The 19,344-nt window shown below is 37.6% G+C and overlaps 1 protein-coding gene across 7 annotated transcripts in view; it reads right to left on the bottom strand.

Moving 5' to 3' along the window:
• DPP6 (dipeptidyl peptidase like 6) overlaps positions 1-19,344 on the bottom strand; it is a 551,222-nt gene that overhangs the window by 231,858 nt on the left and 300,020 nt on the right. The window lies entirely within an intron of this gene.

Below are 19,344 nucleotides of genomic sequence, written 5' to 3'. Positions count from 1 at the left end.
ACATGCTTCCATGACAGAGAGTTGACAGAAGTTTTCCAAAGCACTTTAGTTAGTGAAAGTGGACAGCTTCCTGGAATTAAGACAGCTATTTCTATTCAGTTGCTAGCTTGCTTCAGGTTCTCAACTTGAGGAATATTTGCTTCTTTAATTTCTATGGAATAAATATTTTCCTCACAAGGCCCAATAAACTGTAGCAGTTAAGATATTTTTTCTTTACTGTTACGAAAATATGCAGAATCAGGGAGTCTATGCCAAGGGTATGCTACAAAATTATGCTGGGGCTGGGAGGAATATCCTGTAGCACTGCATTCAGAACACTTCTGTTTCCAAAGTCTAGAAGAAACATGGCATGTGGTGTGAGGAAAACAACAATGAAAAAAAAATCTCTTTTGCAGAGGAAAATAATTATTTGCCAATAACAATAGATCTCAAATGTGGAAAGGACGTACGAAATCTTAAAAGGATGGCAAAAATAATAATAATAAAAAAAAATAATAAAGCAAAACCTCACCATACAGACTAGAAGAGTACCTCTGCAAAGGAGAATAGAAATGAATTAACACTGCTAAAGTTATAGTTCTGGTTTAACAGCTCTGGATTCTGTTTGTGATTCTGCTAAAGATTTCATGTCTGACTTTGAGGAAATCTCTTCTCATCGTAAGCAAATGAAAAACAAACTCATCTTCCTGCTGGCCGCATTTTGCCTTCTCTGTGTGTAAAACAAGTATAAGAAACCTGATGTTTACTATTTTTCAATTTAAACTACCAAATCTTCATGGCAGTGTCTGATAAGAAACTAACACAATAAGGTTTTGATCTCTGACACTTGCGGTAGTATAAATAATACTAAAACTTGACTCTGGGTCATTTAAATACAATTTGGAGCATGTCAGATAAAAACCTTTGTAGGTTACCTCAAGGTTCCTGGTTTCTGATGTTTAGAATCAGGTCAATGAAATTCTGCATTCAAGGTTAATAAGAGAAAATGTGCATACTCATGTTATGCACTAGCAAACAACAATAAACACTGCCAATTCCTAATTTTAGCATATCACGTACAAGGATGTTCTTAATAGACAAAGCTAACAGCCCTTACAAATGACAAGAGCTTCACAGAGTTCAAGCATTAAGTACTGCATTTTTCTGAGTGTATTTTTTGAGACAGTTTGCTACATAAATCATAGTTTGTGACTCGAAAAACACTCAGAACTGGCCTAACTCTGCTCCCACTAAAGCAATCCATAAAGTCCTGTTATCTTTGCTGGCAGCAGAGGCAGGAGAGAGCCAAGTGCTTTTGACAATCTCACCCTTGTTCAACAATAACAGACAACATCTACCCTAAAAGATGGTTAAAGTTCACATGCAAGCATTAAGTTGGGAAATGTCAGATTTAAGCTTCAAGGTTCACAAGCCACAATTTATCCTCTTGTTCACCTGTGTTGTGCTAGTGTATAATTATGCATCCTACATGCTTTCAACTGCCTCACTCATTGCACCAAGTGCCTGGTGCTCACACATAACGAGGTCTCTTCAATATTTCACTTGATCCTCACCATTGTGTGCATGGCCTTATTTGCAGCATGCAATTCTAACTTGCTTTAAAAGCAATGTTACCAATATTCTCACAGCACTTTCTGTGGAGCTCATTAGTACAATATGTGAGTGGTTTAGATATTCATCACTTCTTTTCCACAGCACCTCTATGCGGTGAAGAGAGGATATTATCCCATTGCACAGATGGGGAGATGAGTCAGACAAAGATCAAGGACAAATGTTTTGCTAATTTAGGGTGTCCAATTTCAGATGCCTGAGATTTGATTTTTTTTTTTTTTCAGACTAATTTTCAAAAGTTCATATAGTTAAGTACAACTCTTATCTAGTTCAATTTCAGCTAGAAATGTTAGCACTTCTGAAATTCAGGGGAAAAAAAAAAAAAGTGAACTATATAACTTGTAAAAAATTTGTGGATCATCCACAAATCACATAATATCACAAATCAAAAATATCACAAATCATCCACCACCATCACAAAGAAACACAAGGACCAGTGAGAGCACAAGGGAGTCTGTGACTCTATGGTAACATTTTAATCTCCTCAACCTCCATCTGTCTTTCTCTTTCAGTCTCTACATACCTTCTGATTCCTTTAACAGCTAGAGCCCCGAATAGCAAGATAGTAAACTCATCATTCCCAAATTATGCTTACAAATAATTTACCCATAATAATAAATAAATAAATAATTCACCAGTAATGACATCTTTACTTGAAAACTGTTAAATTATATATTTGGGCTTTTTTTTTTTCAGGTTTCCTACTATTTGGCTCAAGTCTTATTTGGTTGTTTCCTTGGATAGGAGAAATTTCTTTTGGGTGGGTTAGTATACCCATTTACATGTGCATGTCTGTACGCATTGCTTGATATTACATGGATTGAATGAAAAATAAAGGAATATTGTGATTATCGTTCCATATTGTGTACCTTTACAGAGGATTTTAAATTAATCAAACAACCAAGAGTGTAGGTATTATAAATACATTTAGAACTGAACTGTTAAACCAAGAAAGGAAAGTCATTTAGAATTATTAGAGACAAAGGGCTACCTTGAAAACACCCATAATTACAGTCAACCAAATGCCAGAATCCTTGTCTTTTGGAAAATGCAGGAGTGTCCAGACAGCTCTGCAACACTTACTCTGAAATAGCCATGAGGAAGGGGAAAGCCCACCTAAAGTACTTCAGGAAAGAAACTGTGTTTAGTTGTAGCTGCAGAATTGCCAGAAAGAACTCAACAAAACAGAGGGTAATAATTATATATTTTATTAACAGTTTTCCTCTTCCCCACACAGATTTTTATCATGTTATATTTAATGTTTTCAAGGTAAGGCTCCTTTTCCTCTAGCCTCCACACATTCTCTAGACCCTTCTTGTTCTCATTAGTTGTGGATTACTGAAAAAGAAATTGCTATGAAAACCAGAAACACAAAAACTGGGATCTTCCTGAAAGCCTCATCATGTTTCTTCATTCCATCTCAGTGACCCATGGCTGCATAGCTGTCCAGTAGGAGAGCTAAAAACAACACTATTAACACTTCTCACATGCCAATCCTATTTGCCCACTAAATTATATATATTTTGCCCCTTAAGGGAAGCCCGCACGTTTGCAGGTTATAAAATACTGCAGTCACCGTCAGGTAAGGACAGGAGATACAGAATTTTCTAGGCAAAAGGCCAATTTGGCATTGAAAGTACTGAAGTCCTGGGAGACAGGTGTGAGATAAAATGGGTAAAATATTGGTGCCTCTGTCCTCTCTCTGTGAGAAGGAGGAGCACAACTTAAAGGTAAGCATGCAGCCTGACATAGTTAAGGCTAAGCATATAACCAAAATATTCTGTTCAGGCTTCATAATCTACAGCAGCATCCCTACCAGTGGCAATAAATTTGTTAGGAATCATCAGGCACTCAGATACCAGAAAAGGTTATGTTAGTGCATCCAATAGGCAGTACCAGGGCCCATTTTCTCCTGTCACTGCAAAGCATTCACCCATGGCACTTACTTTTTATTTTTTTTATTTTTATTTATTTATTTTATTTTTTTTGACACAAATCAGCACATATCATGAATTACTTCTTCTTTCAGGAACAAATAACAAAACACTTCAAAGTTAAAACCATCTGCAGTGGAAGCACTACATTCATTACTCTAGAGATAAGCCATTGTTCAAGAGTGCTGTACAACTCTGCTTTTCCTTTCAAAATTCAATTATTACTTAGGCCAGTAGAAATCCAGTGGAAATTGGAAAATGCTGGGTCTCAAATAAGAGAGATTCTGTCCAGAACCTTTCTGGAAACATCTTGGCCTTAAGGCAGTGATTTCTTGCTCTCAGGCCCTGAGTTCAATGGGTGCTGACATGCACATGGATTTGTTTGATGATTTTCATGGTGGTGTTGTATGTACACATGAACTTTTATAACCATTGTGTGCACAAGTGTTATTGATGGAGTGTTAGCATGTAGGAGAGCTTACTTGAAATGGTTGTCAAATCTCAAGAGGTGCCCACAAAAATTGAAAAACCCAAGAGTGTCTGATTTTATTTAAAAGAGCAGAAACCTGAGGAAGGGAGGAACAGAGGAAGAAATCGTTGTTAACTTTTTCAAAATGCTTACACAATGGAGTACATATCTGCATCTTGCAACAAACTACCTGGAGCCAGCACTGACACAAACCAATATTCCCCACTGCACAGAACAACATTGTACTGCATGGGATTGGAGGCTGAAACACAAGAGGCATTTAGCCCTTGGCAAGTCACTTCATGAGCATATAAAATTTCCCTTTCCACCAAGTGTGGGTAATACAGATTACCTACATCACCGAGATGTCAGGAAAAATGTTTTTAAAAGTAATTTGAAGATATAAAGCACAAAGAAAGCATAAAGCGTTGTTATGCAACTCCTTATATGTTGAAAGAGCTAATTCAGCAACATACACCTTTCTTTAAGGAGGCTATATTTAAACATTGTAAGCCTATAATTATATTTCTTTATTGTTAATAGTTACTGGTAATATAATAATATAATATAATGATTGTTAATAATAAATAGTTATTTTAGAGCATCTTATGTCCTGAGGCCTTTCATTGCCTGTCATATTTCAATTTAAAAAATAAATAAATAAATAAATAAATAATATATATATATATTCTCTGAAATGACAATGCAGTTTTACTTTTATGTCTTAGGTGCAAAGAAAAGGACAAAACACAACAGGATTGTATAGTGCCCTAAAGTCTGAGAAACTGTTACCTTTGCATTCTTAATACTAACCAGCAGACCTCCCTTGGTTTCCTAAAATTAAATGCCATCATTTGACTACACGGCACTTCAAATGTGTTTGTTTCAAGTGTGTTACCTTTTTAGTTGTTTTCAGAAGAAAACATAGGGAAAAATAAATGGCTAGTAACAGTGGAAAGCTTTTTAAAAACATGTTTTTTAATACACAAGAAAAGTGAGCCTTCAAAGCTCATGCATAAGCACCTACATAATTGGCTGGATTTTCAAGAGCACTGAGCTTGCAGCAGTCCCCAGTGAGACCAGCAATAGCTTTTGGATGCTCAACAATTTATCACAACTCAACAATTTCCCCCCTGGGCATTATTTACAACTATGTGGTAAACAGAAAGCTAAAACATTTGAAACTGTCATTTTTGGTTGGACTCGAACACCTAACTCTATTAGGCTCCCCTGAAACCTCCCGAAGTATTTCCATGTCTTTTTTTTTTTTTTTTTTCTCCTCTGGATCTTACTGCAAGAAACAGGCCTAATTTAAATGAATACTGCACGCTAAGATTCAAATGTCAAGACTGTATCATGCTGGTAAAGGTTACATGAAGTAATGATTAATTAGTCTTTTTCTTCATTCAGGTTTTATTTGCCTGTCAATAAAAGACATTAGATGACTGTCTGGCCAAAATATGCATTATTTCCAGCTCTGTAATATCACTGAAAAGTAGGCAGCAGTTCAATTTGCCAACAATAATTTATTGTGTAGAATCAAAATTCTGCAAGCAACTTCTTCTCATCTGTTACTTTCAACATCTCCTACAGCTATTTGATTTTTTTTCTGGCTTTTTATCTTAACTGGTCATCTCCTGCCAGATCCCAGCTATCTAAATAAGACTCTGCAGCTTGCTCAGTGGTTATAACTGTGTTTCATCCATACAGAGTGCCTTCACTTCACAACAAACAGGATTGTATATTTCAGTAGTATTACCAAGATAAAATACAGGAGGATATTTGTCACAAATGTTCTTAAAAAAAAAAAAATAAAAAAATTAGGAACTACCTCAGCTTTTTTCAAGTTGAGCATGTGGCCGAAGCTTAAGTATTATTGAACTGAACAACAACAACAAATAAAATAAAAATGAAACAATAGGAGTAAATGGCTTGCAGGCACCGAAATCTGCTGCTAAAAATGGACAGGAGTCTTCAGTGCCATCCTCAGCCATGTGCCCCTTCTGTGGTGTCAGTGAGCACTGCAACAGAGACACTGATGGTACACACTGAAGCTAAGCAGTGGGAAGCAAATGTTTTTGGTCACCTGATGCCTCTACAAGCCCCCTTCCAGGTGGAAAGGAGGGAGTTCAGAGAGCTAGCCATAGCAGCAGCTACTTCTGCAAAAATCTTTCTTTCCTAAAAGCCATAATTCCTGCAAGCAAGAGTCACAAGTGAATTTTCTTGTTTAAAGAAAGCTCATAGCCTTCTCTTGGTCATTCTGATTTTTCAAAACAAACATAAATGATTTTATAGGTTTGTTTGCTTAAGCTAATAGTACGGCTTAACATGCATTTTCGTGTATTCTCTCCTCCCTCCCAGGATATGAAAGACAATGGAATGTAACAATGGTTAATATTTGCAAAGACAATTGGAGCAAATGTGCATGTGAATGCTACACCTTTTTCAGACAAACTTAGGTCTTCACTTATATGCACTACCAGCACAATCCATCCTGAAGAAACTCTGAACTGACTTTGATCTATTCTTGAGTTAGTCATATTATCCATGCTGATAAAGAATATAAAAATGTCGTTCAACAGTCTGTTGGCTTGGGGCCATGGACTAATCTTCATTTGGTAATTGAAGGTTTATATGATGGAAGGAAACTTTATGGAAACTGTCAAGTCAATGAAAAGTAATGAAGTATAAATATCTGAATGTCACCTAAATTCCATCTCCTTAGAGGAATTGTCATCTCTTGTTTTATCAGCAGTTTCAACAATGAAAATAAATACAAGTTATGCATTACACCTGATGAGCAGCAAACCACATGTAAAAGAACAAAGAGTATTTGGTGAATGGCTTGAAACAAATTAATTCTTTTTTTCCCTCACAAAAACAGTTTCTCCTTGGCTGACATAAAGCATTTGGTCAAGAAATGGGCCAAGAAAAAAAAATGGAAAAAAAAAAAAACAAAAACACAACAAACAAACAAAAAAGACATTCAGTGGATATTAGAGCTCATGTTTATGGCAACCCATAGGTATTTGCAACTAAAAATATAAGAACCTGGATAGAACAGGAGAAACATGATATGGAACATAGTTTGAAGAATGTGTATCATTGTCCCCTACACACAGAAAAAACAGAGAAAGAACAGACACATGTTGCTTCATTGTGATCTCTCATTAACTGTTTCCCCAAACCTCTGGCACATCTATTTTTTCAGTTTCTTTTAAAGTTTGAGTTATTAGGTATTTAAAACCCACACGAACAAAACCATAAACTTCTAACTTCTTTTAGGCTGCAGAAAACAGTTTTCAGAACCCATTTTCTTGGGTTTGGTAATGCCCCATCCTCTCAAATCTCAATGTAAAACTTTCTGATCGTCCACTTTAGTGTAGATATATTTATATTCTTAAATGAAATTAGGATTGTGATCCAAATGTGTTCAATGTGGAGATTTGAAAGGTCTCCCAAAATATTTTGAGTTAGGAGATTTAGTGGAAGCAGCCCTGCATGGATGAACTGCATTCTATGGAGAGAAAAAACAAGCAAACAAACAAACAAACAAACATAATTTCAAGTATCTCTAATTTACAGCAAGGTAAACACTGAAGACTTAAAATCTTGGCTCAGCCGCCTGTGACAGTGGCCTTGTGCTCATTGATCCCTGTAGGCTTTCTGTAATTCACCTCAGGCTGCTTAAAAGCCAAATAAATAAATAAATAAATAAAGATTTTAAAAAAATATATTTTTTTTCCTGGCATGAAGTACAGGATGACAAGTTATCTACTGACCCACACAGATGCTAAGAGCATTATAAGTGGACAAAGAAGTTGTGAAGTTTATAGGACCCTCCAGGCATTTCTAGGAACCTATAGGAATTTCTTGGAAGAATACCAGACATTGTAGAGGCAGTGGAGACAGAGTTTTGGTCCCCATGTGCATTCTAGTCATTCCCCAACTCCAGATCAGGAGGAGATCTATGTGAACAATGTTTTCCCAGATACTAGAGGATGTTAGCTAATGGTTTACCCAATAAATCTTCTGAAAAAAAAAAAAACAAACAAAACAAAACAACAACAACAACAAAAAAAAACTGATCAGGAGACCAGGCCTGCAAACTTGTTCCAGAATGTAAACTTGGCTTGATTTTTGTAGTGGTCCTAAGTCTGAAGTCCATTTCATGCCAGAGCTCCATCAGACTTCACAAAGCAGATGACCTAAGAGAAGTTTAACTTCTCAGATTAACATTTCTCCCATTTCTGACAGACTAGTACAAAGAAGAGCCACTTAAAATATTCAGCTCTTTCTATCATAAAATACAGATGAAAATAGAATATGTTAGCTGGAATAAAACTGGCAATTACAACTTTTTTGGTTTTGCAGGTTTAAAGTCTCAGTTTTCTACAGGCAACTGGGCAAAGTACTTAGGGTTATGTCCAGTCTTAATACTTTTAACATCCCTTCACACAGCCTTCTCTGCATGAAATGCCAGGGCCAAGACAACAGAGTTGTACTTGGACTGGAGACCATCTGCTTAATATATGTTATTCCTTTTCTGGTCAGCCTCCTTCTCTTGCCAAGTATGTCAGGTGGAGGGAGAAACACAGACTGAGTAAGAAGGGCACACTCAGGCTCATTGCGTCACCACAGCTAGGAGCTGAGAACAGAAGGAAACTAACAAGCCCAGTATATACAAGGGGACAAGGGGTAAAAATATTAACAGGCCCCCCAAAGAAAAACAAACAGACAAACAAACAAACAAACAAACAAACAAAAAAAAAAAGAGAGAAAAAAAAGTAAGAGAAAAAAAAAAAAAAAAAGAGAGAGAGAACAAAGAGAAAAGATGACATCATCTATTTACTTACTATAAACCTTACATATGTAATGAGTAGGAAGGTAACATTCATCAAGTACATGAATAGTAACTGAAGTTGGCTAGTCCTACCAAGAGATATCTATTCAAATAAACAAGAAAAAAATGAAAAGCCTCCAGCAAGGAAAGTCAAAAGGTTCACTGATCACTAGAAATTTTACAAATGGATCAGCCTTATGAGCTAAATAATTTCCAGGGCTATTTCAATCAATTTCTCCTTGGATTTTCCCGTCCCTTACATTCACAAACTGTTCTTTGTTTTACCTGTTTGGTTTAGCTTGCAGTGTGAGAATAGGACTTCTAATTATATCATGACTTGCAACAGCAATGCCAAGCATCAATATAATTCATGTAAAAATATGTATTACACCTTACAAGGAAAAGACCACAAAGAATTCAATTTAATGCAACTGAAGCCTCCACTGATTAAGTTCACCAAGATTAGTTCAAATACTCATTAGATTCAATGGATCAGCATTCTCAGCAATGTTTGTAAATTAACTTTTACAGCAGACATACTGGGGCATTAAAAATATAAAAAAGAAGACTACTAGTATTGTTAGATTCTACTAAATTGTGAAGTGTCAAGATTGCTTACGAAGTAGAAATGCAATTTAGATACAAGTCTGGGACCAAATTTCCCACGTCACAAGGAACAGTCATTACTTGCTACACTCAGCACAGTGACATCTACAGCAACATAACTTTAGGAAAAAATTAAAAAATTCCTCCTACCTTGAGCAATTCCTTTATCTATTACCACAGTGCCTCAAAAACATAAAGAGCATGAAGTTTTTGGTAATTACCTCCCTCAAGCTATATCATCTACTTTGCAGTAGATGGTTTTGTACAACTAGTAAACAATGACTGTGTATCTTTCCTCTCTCATTTTAATATGGGTTGTGTTGCCACATGTTTTCCCTGTACATCCTTGTGTTCCTCTCTACTAAGAGTCACAAAATGTTGCACAAGCATTTAAAAATAACCTGTTTGCTCCTGTCCATGAAAATGGAAAGATAAAAGTGTGAGGTTGTCAGTGTACTCAAGGCTGGTTACAACTTAATGTAACATTCTTTAAATACTACAGCCATATGAAGATTAAATATCACATCCCTTAAAGCCCTGCACGCACACAAAAAAAAAAAAAAAAGTTAAGAGGTTGGTCACATCATATAATTAAGGTAAATTAAAGACCTGAAATACATTCTACATAATATATCACTGTATGTGTTTACCTCCAATCAATTACATATTTATTATTATATTTCTGACAAGCTAAATTAACAATAAATTAATGTCTAAGTTGTGAATTCAGTTCTGACAATACTATACTACAACTAAGCTTTAAATATCTGCATGTAACTATTTGGCTACAAACATAAGCAAAGGTAATGGAGTCAAAAACTGCAGACTAATTGCTTCAGTTGAAGGCTTATTATCTTCCCAATTTCAAGCTCAGCAGCAGTTAAGCAGTAATATAAACTACTTTGGCATTATGAACCCTTATATAAAATTCCCACTTATTTGTATCTTGGTTAGTTTTTATAAACAATAAAAACAACAGCTATTTATTTTCAGACTGACAAAGGATGTAATTGAAGGGTTAAAAACAACCAACAATAACCCAACAACAGTGCAGCCTTGAGACTTGCCTGTTTTTATAGTTTCACAGAAACTCTCTCCCTTCTCCTTTCTATTTTTTTTTTCTTCATAAACTTTTCATGTGTAAGCTCAATTTAAATCTTCTTAAGTACTTCTTCCTGTCTCATCCTCCTTCACCAAGAGACACACTCAGGGTTTGATTCCCTACCCAGCCAGGACTTGTGTACTCCCATGTACTCCCATCCATGAGAACAGATGCAACAAGGGCACGAGGCTTTCCCACACAACGAGGTTGTCTCTTCCTATGACCACTGAAGAGCTGCAAAGGACATGTGAAGTTTCAGGCAGCAACACATGATGTCTAGGATGATGTCTAGATGCTTGTGCTCTCTCAGTGACTCACTGCGAAACCCTGTTGACTAACTCTCTCCATCCCAGCACATGCCAATTTAATAAAATTAGCCTGTCCTCCTGCACATGTTCATTTACAACTTGACTTTTTCAAGGTGGTCATGGAGATGGGGAAATCTCTCCCCATGTCACCCCTCCTTCCACAAGGACCGTAGAGATTTCCCTGTCCTATCTCCAGCCTCTCTCACAAAGGCTACTGGTCATGATGCTGGCACTATGGGGCTATTTAACAAGAGAAGATCCCAAAAGAGTCCCTGTTGTTCATCTGTGACCAGATGTTGTCCAGCAGGGTAGGTAAAATCCCACTCTGAGAAATAGTCCATCTGATGTTGCCACCTGCAGTTTTGATCACAAAATCATATCTCATAATATTAGTAGCCATACATTTCTAGCCAGTTACCATCATACACCATGCATCATACATCATGCATCTAGCACACATTCTCTCTCAAAAGAAGGTTTTACTCCAGCAACAGTAAGGGCACAGGTAATCAGATAACCCAGGGATGAGTTATATGAGGGAGAAGGAGAAAAGCAGAACTGTTTCCCTGTGCAAGAAGAGAAGCTTAACTTTTTTTTTCCCCCTCCTGTTCTTCCAGGGATCATCTCAACTGGCAAAGCCAGTTGCTGCTTTTTTTCCCACCATGCCCTCCCATATGACAGAATATAAGGCAGAGACTTCATTTAATGCATTATTAAGTATTTATTTTGAAGGCAGGGTATTTATGAGGAGACAGAGGGAGTCTGAGAGGTGGTAAAATATAGCTGTCTTCCCTGATTCCCTCAAAGCAAGTAAATAAGCAGTTAGCAGTGTGTTACAGGATGGAGAAACTGAGACAAGGCACTGCTCAAGGATACATCAAGATTGCCCAGTAAAGGCAAGAGAAGAAGCAATGCTCTGAACTCCCTTTATCATACAAAGCCTGTGGCTAGTTCTCACCTTGAAACCCCTTCCTCTGTTGGTGCCATCACATCACCCACATGGACAGCAGCTTCTTTTCTTCACTGTGAGCCCTTGGGAAGGTTGCAAAGCCTGCTGAGACCCTTCAATGACTGTGTTCCTGGGAATGGTGTGTGTCATTGCTGCTCCGTACAGCAGGGCCATCACCCTAACCCTATGCAACATGATCACAGATAATTTACCTCCCTGCTTCTGCCATCATCTCCATGTGGGATACAAAAGGGTGCTGCCATGTGCTCACTAATTCCTTACAGACCAACTGCCTACAGGAAGCTTCCTCTTCTTCCATAAGCCTCTTTAAACACCAAATCCTGCTGTGCTTCTGCTGTAGCTCCCATAACTCCTCCAGACAGCAGTTATTCTTTAGCTCACTCATCTCTTCTCTCATTTTGCTTGATCTATGGAGGATTTTCCTGCCCTGCATAGTTTGGGCAAGGAGGTGGGAGGTAGCCATTTTCATTTCCATTATGCTTAATAGCTCCCTCCACAACATCCACAGCTTTTGTAAATGGATTTTTGTCTGCAAGCAGCAGGCTCTGATCTTCACACTTGGCTTGTGGTCTTCAGCATTGGCTCATAATCTCATCCTGACTTTCAGGAAACTCTTCTCCATCAGCCTCCTGGACCCTGAACTTCAGCCTGCTTCTCTTGCCCATCTGGCTTCCACTTCTGAAAGGTTTTGTTTTTACCCTTGACTGCACATATCCTTGGCTCATCATCCCTTTATCTACTTTCCCATTTAATCTGTGTGGGCTTCTAATTACACCACAGTATTCCTACTGAAAAAAATATAACAAAAAATAAAAATTGAATTACTCCTTCTCGGAAAAGGTCTTTCTGCACTATGCAAGAGAGCGCTGAAAGATGTATCTGTATCTTACCTCAAAGTTTAAAATTGCTTCAGGTTCCCAGAATCTTAGAATCTGATCCAGTCCCCAAATTTGATTTATTTATATATTTATTTTTCTCTCTCTCATTTGCAAGTCAGCTTATAACTATCCAAAATCCTCCCAGAATTTAACGTTATCTTGATCATTTTCTAGTGAAGTTCTTATTCATATCTAATGCTTCAGAATGAGTGTTAACTTTCAGACTTTCTCCTATGACTCTTGCCATACATTCTCTAAATGTCAAGGAGTACATCGCTCTAATATCTTGAGTACTTACTCATACAGCCTGAGTTCCTACAGTATCTCAGAAGCTCATAATATTTCATGTACTTATCCTCAGGAGATCTCATTGTTCTTGTTGTTGTTTTTTTTTTTTTTTTTTTATCAACATAAGGTGATACTTACAAGAAGCTGACTGCAGCCAGGGAACTATGTCTAACATAGTTGCTTAAAGCCACAAGGGAAGTCTGTGACACAGGAAGCACTAAATCCCATACTCAAACCACTGGACCATCCCTGAAATCCCACTCAGACTTTGCTCTTTGATCAGAAAATGATATTAACTCATCCTTCTATTCTTGAACACCTTCACTGATTTCAAATATAATTCTCTCTTCAAATTTATGTTCAGGAATTGTTTTGAAAGCTTGCTCAACCCACTCCACTCCATCCTCTCACTTCTGCAGTCAGTGTTACTCCACAATCACAGCTGCCCTTTGGAGAAGGGGTAAGCTCAGCTTTGTTGTTCTGCTGCTGCCAGTACTCTCTCTTCTCTGAATCTATTTCACCTACTTAAACCACACTTCAGAATTAGAGAAGGAAGGATGGAAGGACAAAAGACAGGAAGAAGGAAAGGAGGAAAAAAAAAGTCTTTAATGCAAAACAAAAAAATACATAAATAATAAATAATATTGTACTCGACATCATTTAAAAGTAATACCTTTTCTCACATCGTCCAAAGCGATCACGATTCATGGCAATGTAATGCTTTATAAAGATCACAAAGAAGCATCATTAAAGGCATAAGAACTGAAAGCAGCTAAAAACATTGTTCATGAAATGACTGTAGCAATGCATAGCACTGCTAATGGACCACAACTGGAGTGAAGAATTGAATGTTCTTTGTTAAGAGGTAATAAAATAAAATAAAATAAACATTTTAAATATATATATTTTTTTCTTACTGAGTTCAAACCAATTATCCCAAGACCTAGGTAACTGGTTAACTTCAGGGACAAGTTACTGAAAAATTATTCTGACCTATCAACAAAAGAAAGATTTAATGAGAAAGACTGAAGTATAAGGTATCTATGTCAGGCATGAAGAGAGTAGCACTCAACCAATACTGTCCCAAGGACCAGAGGTAGAACACATACCATGAGTAATCACCACTTGACCTGTCAAGCTATAGGCACAGTCTAAAGTTTACACAATCTCTAATGTCATCCTATGCAATTACACAACCCCTTAGAAGTTGTGCACTTAGATCTACAGTGTTGGCACACCTGAGGCCTTCCAGAAGCACTTGCATTTCCATACTGAACACCAGAAAAGCTCTTCTACAGCCTTCTCCCTTTGAGATGTCAGTGTTATGCCAAACATGTTCCTTTCCATCTCTGTCTCCCCCTCCTCATTGCTCAGCTGCCTGCATTCCTCACAGCAAATTAACAGCTTGAAAAGACTGCCAGTTTGATGCAATTTCATGTTCTTGAATACAGTGTTCTCAGGAGCACAATTAAGGAAATTTAATCTCTTGAGAAAAAGATCAGATACCACTAACAGAATGAAACACAAATGTTCTCTGTGACTTCCTGGAGAAAGCCTGTGTTGGGTCTACAATAAGGTATGTAATTTACAGGGTTGTTATCAACAAGGAATGGTATTGTCTCATATCAAAAAATATATATATTTTAAAATAAATTAGGCACTTAAACACCTAATATTAAACCCTTTCATTAAAACAAACATACAAGAACCAACAACTTTGTTTTCTATACAAGTTCATAATTCTCTACTTTCTTCTGTTTGCCAGACACTTTCCACAAGCAGACACTGCTCCCTGATTTCTACACAGTTGTAATAATTAGAGACAGAATGCTGCAGCGAATCAGTGAGAATGAGGGATTCTCACAAGCAGGGACTCACCTTTGGGATATGACAATTTTCAATTCCAGCCAAGAATGTAGGAGCTTTGCTATCACAAGTCACTGAGATAATATGCTAAATTAGCTCATCTCCTGGGAGACTCACTCCCACCTGTTCAACAGCCCCAGGCCAAGCTCTTTCCAGCCCACTGTCGAATCTGGGTAGTGCAGAGGTATGTCACAGTGCTCCTCAATTACTCTCAATGGATTTTATGCCACTGGGGTGCTGCAGTGGGGAGTCTGACTATGTAAGCTAATGGCACTGTAAATCAGAGCCTTCTTGTGATCCAGTCAACTTTTGTCTGCTTCCAAACACAAAATTACAATGTTTTATCTCAACCCCCCAAGCACAGAGGATTCACTAGTGGCTCTTCTTGGTCTAACATACACTTGGAATGCTATTTACAAATAGAAGGGCAAAGTCCATTCCCTACTTCAACAGATAAAATTCACAACTTATAATATATGCCTTAAACTGCTCTACACTAGTAGTCTTTCAGATGAAGCTTCAATTAACCAAGATACTTGGCACCCAGGTACAACTTTTTGCTGGGCAGACCTGAAGTGAACAGAGCAGATCTGGAAAGATTTTAATTCACACCTCAGATTAAAAAAAAATGAACACTTAAGATTATCTTCAGACCCAGGAACATAGATCACATGAATTTACATTTATTTAACTACATCCCCCCCAACCCTGCTGAAGATGTGGAATGCATCTAATATTTTTGTTCAGATCAGAGGAGCACTACTGAAACAAATCTCACAATTGTACACAATTACCAAGCTTTAACTCACATTTCTGAGTGGCCTCAGAGCATATAAACTGGCTTCCCTGTGGTTGAAACTAAATGAGCAGATGCTGTTCATCCATTAATGTACATTCACACCAGTCTAGAACTAGCTTGAAATAACCCGCCTCTTTAAAATGTGTATAATATGTGTATAATAATTTGGGACACCAATACCATCCCTCTCACCCTCAAGGGTCCACACAACTTCCTAATGTAAGGTCAGCCATATTTTTTAGTTAAATCTACTCTGAGAATTAAGTGTCAGCACTGGACTCAGATCTTAATAAGGTTATTTATGACCTTGAAGGAAGACAACAAAACACACAGGGATTGACTCCCCTTGCTACAGGAATTCCAGAGTGACCTGAATTATAAACGTGTAGGGAAGAAGTCTGCATAACATACTTCCCTCCACCTCTTTAGACAAATTTACTCAAACAGAGTCACATTTTAGCATAGTATATTAGATACTCCAACTGTACTCACTTTGCAACACACTGCAGGCTATTTCTGTGAAGTACAGAGTGGCAGGGGAACATTAGGAACATGAAATATTCATCTTTCATCCTCTTATTCCCGAGCCTAGCCTAGGTTTTCCAAGGTAAATGTGCTCTCTCTCCATTTGAAGACACCTATCATTTGGAATTTCATCTGTTCTGTAAAATTCAAAATTGATTATCTTAATGGCAGTTAATAAGCAGAACTGTTTTATTGATCTAATGCCACTACTTCATAGAGTTTACTTTTTAAGAGGCAGCCCTCGAGTTATTTTGCTTCCCCACTTAATTTTTGGCCTTGTACATGGAGCTGCATGTAAGCAATCATTAACTACCTCTTCTAGGACATGTGCACATTTTGGAGCAGGATCTCAATCCCTGCAGGTCTATGACAGTTCTTCTTTATGCAGGAAAAAAATAAGAACAATCATTTATCCTGAGTGTTCAAGTATGAAATTAACCAATCACGCCTTTGAATACATTTTATAAAAGTTGTTCTTTGATAATCTGTGAACCTGTTATCTTTGGTATGCTGACTCATTTTTCAAAATACTTAAAGTCTCATAGTAGCATTATGCCTTTTACCTCATTTTGCCTCTTTCATAAAAAGAACAACAATAACAAGCCATCAGCCTCCTTATTTTTATGTATGACTATAGAGACACTTGCATTCCCAAAGGCCATTAAAAGTAACAAGAATTAGGCTAAACTCAGATATGAAATATATTAGACCCTAACAAATTTTCAGACTCATGTTAAAATACAAACAGCTTCAGCAGGCATAAACTACCACAGCACATTTACCCGTTAACTGACCCGCTGTTGCTATTTTCTTCTTTCTCTTTTCCTTTCTCTCTCTCTTTTTCTTCTTTTTCTATTTAATGGAAAAGTGGTTTTAATAGAATATTCACGTCCAGCTAACAATCTCCAAGAAAGAGACCTAGATTCACTAATTCTCTTCTGCCAGATCCAAAGCCTGTTAGTGTCTGCAGGGCTTTCTATGGACTTCTGAACACTAGATATAGCAGAAACATGACTGTAATAATTGCACAATACATGTACACTGTATCTACCTACAACCATTTAAAAAACAAATATATATATATATATTTGTGGCAGAACCTTCAAAGCATACAGAGGCAACTACTTAAGACTTACATCTTCATCAAGCAATCACAACTTGACTGTAGGAGAAATTGTTACATACCACTTACAGGATGTTTTCTGTTCATGATGCCCAAAAGACTTAAAGTTCAGCCTCGTTAAATAGATCAGCAAGGAGATAAATGATTAAAATTCTGAATAGTTTAACCAGTTTGCAGGTGAGCGATGTTGCTTATCAAGAGGAAACTATAGAAACATTTTTAATTAACAAAGGGAAGAAAGGGATGTTTATTCCACGGCTTCAAGCAGGTTAGATAGTGCATTGTTTAACTCCGTATCTTAATCATTTGCTAACTATTACAATTTTTGCAACTCTCAAGGCAGAACTTGCCTTGATTTCTGTATAAACACGTGGGTCTAAATTAGATTTTTAACTTATGCCCACAAAGCTTCTGCAGGCTTTCCCCACCCTGTTCCTGCAATGTCTTTTCATGCCCAGTTTCTGTTTGGGTTAGGAGGGTAGGACACAGCCAACTGTGTCACTTGCCTGCCTCTGGATCCCAGGGATGTCACAGCGATGAATACAGAAAAGGGAGTCACAACCTCTTTACGACAGCAGCAGCTGCTTTAGAAGAAGATTCAGTCCTCCACAGACTAGCACTTTACTTTCAATTTTATCCCAGCTACAATTTTCAGTTTCTTGATTATTTTTATGCAAGAAAAGAACCTCAGCAATTCTTGAAATACACAAGCCAATTTTCAGCTGGAAATAGAATTTGTATGGAGTCTTTTTTCTGTTTGAACTATTTTAAATAAAATGAAGGTTTAGATCTGTGTCTGGTGTTAAAAGATAAAAGTGCACAGTAATCAAAGGACACAGGCTAGCTTCAAATCCCCACTAATGCCATTTGACTAATATCGTATTATGGAAACAACAAAAAAAATTATGGGAGTGAGCAAAGTTGCTTGCAGACTCAAACATTAATATTCATCAATATCATTGATATTTATATATTCCTGATATTTTTATTTCATGCTTACACTGGGGCAGAGCTCAAACAGTGTGTACCTTTAAAATATTTAAGTGTACCATATGGATATAAATGCAACTCAATCAGTTATAGAATGTATTCAGACAAGTTTCTGCATAATACTAAAGACCTATTCTGAACATTTTGTACTTCACTGGGAAAGAGAGAAGTAGCAAAGACATGGCAAGTCAGTAGCTAAATGGTATTTGACAGGTGAAACCACTTGAAATAAAAGCAGCGCTCCTTTATAAAGGGCAACCGACTTGTACTCCTCAAGTTACCCACCCGACGTTTTCACACAGCTCTAAGAAGGCAAGGGGCAGCCCTGCAGCCCTCTGTGTTTAGAGAAGGCCAGTGTGCACCCCTTCCTCCCAGAAACACAGCCTGGTGATGCTAGGCTGCAGCAAGCAGTGACAAAAATACGTATTCCAAAAGCAATGGAGAGAAACAGGGAAGCATGACAGAGGTAAGATTAGATGGAGGCACAGTTTCTTTACCCTCAGCATCAAAGTTGTTTTCTTTTGTTTTAACTGGTCTCTTCAGCCCGTTTTAGCCACTAGTAAAATGTCACCCTGGAAATGCAGAATTTATGGTGCTATTTGTGGTGTGAGGGTGCCCAGCATCTCCCCATGCTTCTCCCTTCCTTATCTTGTTAAAAAAGCACCAACTCACAAAACAAATACATAAAAAAAAACCGTGCAAGGTTCTCAGCCGAGAACCTATCAAGCCGAGGAGAACTATTTTAAGGATTAATTTGTGCCCTGAGAGCTCTGTTTAAATTATCCTCCCGTGCTGTCCTGACGGAGGATTAAAGCAGAGAACTTGCGGCGTTTAAGGAGGGATGAAGGGGAGGAACTGGAGCGGCCGGGATGCGCCCGGGGCCGGGCGGGCTGCAGCCGCTGCGCCTGTGCTGGGGGATCGCCACCAGGCTGTCCCCAGTGTCACCACCTTTAGTAGTGCCTGTCATTTACAGCTGAGGATGTCCCCCACCTCCTCCCCTTCTCTTTTTTTTTCTTTTCTTTCTTTTTTTTT

Source organism: Aythya fuligula, chromosome 2, assembly GCF_009819795.1.
Source record: "Aythya fuligula isolate bAytFul2 chromosome 2, bAytFul2.pri, whole genome shotgun sequence".
In the NCBI taxonomy this organism is placed as follows: domain Eukaryota; kingdom Metazoa; phylum Chordata; class Aves; order Anseriformes; family Anatidae; genus Aythya; species Aythya fuligula.
Note: the sequence above shows the minus strand (reverse complement) of the source record. Positions and strands in the feature narration are given on the sequence as shown.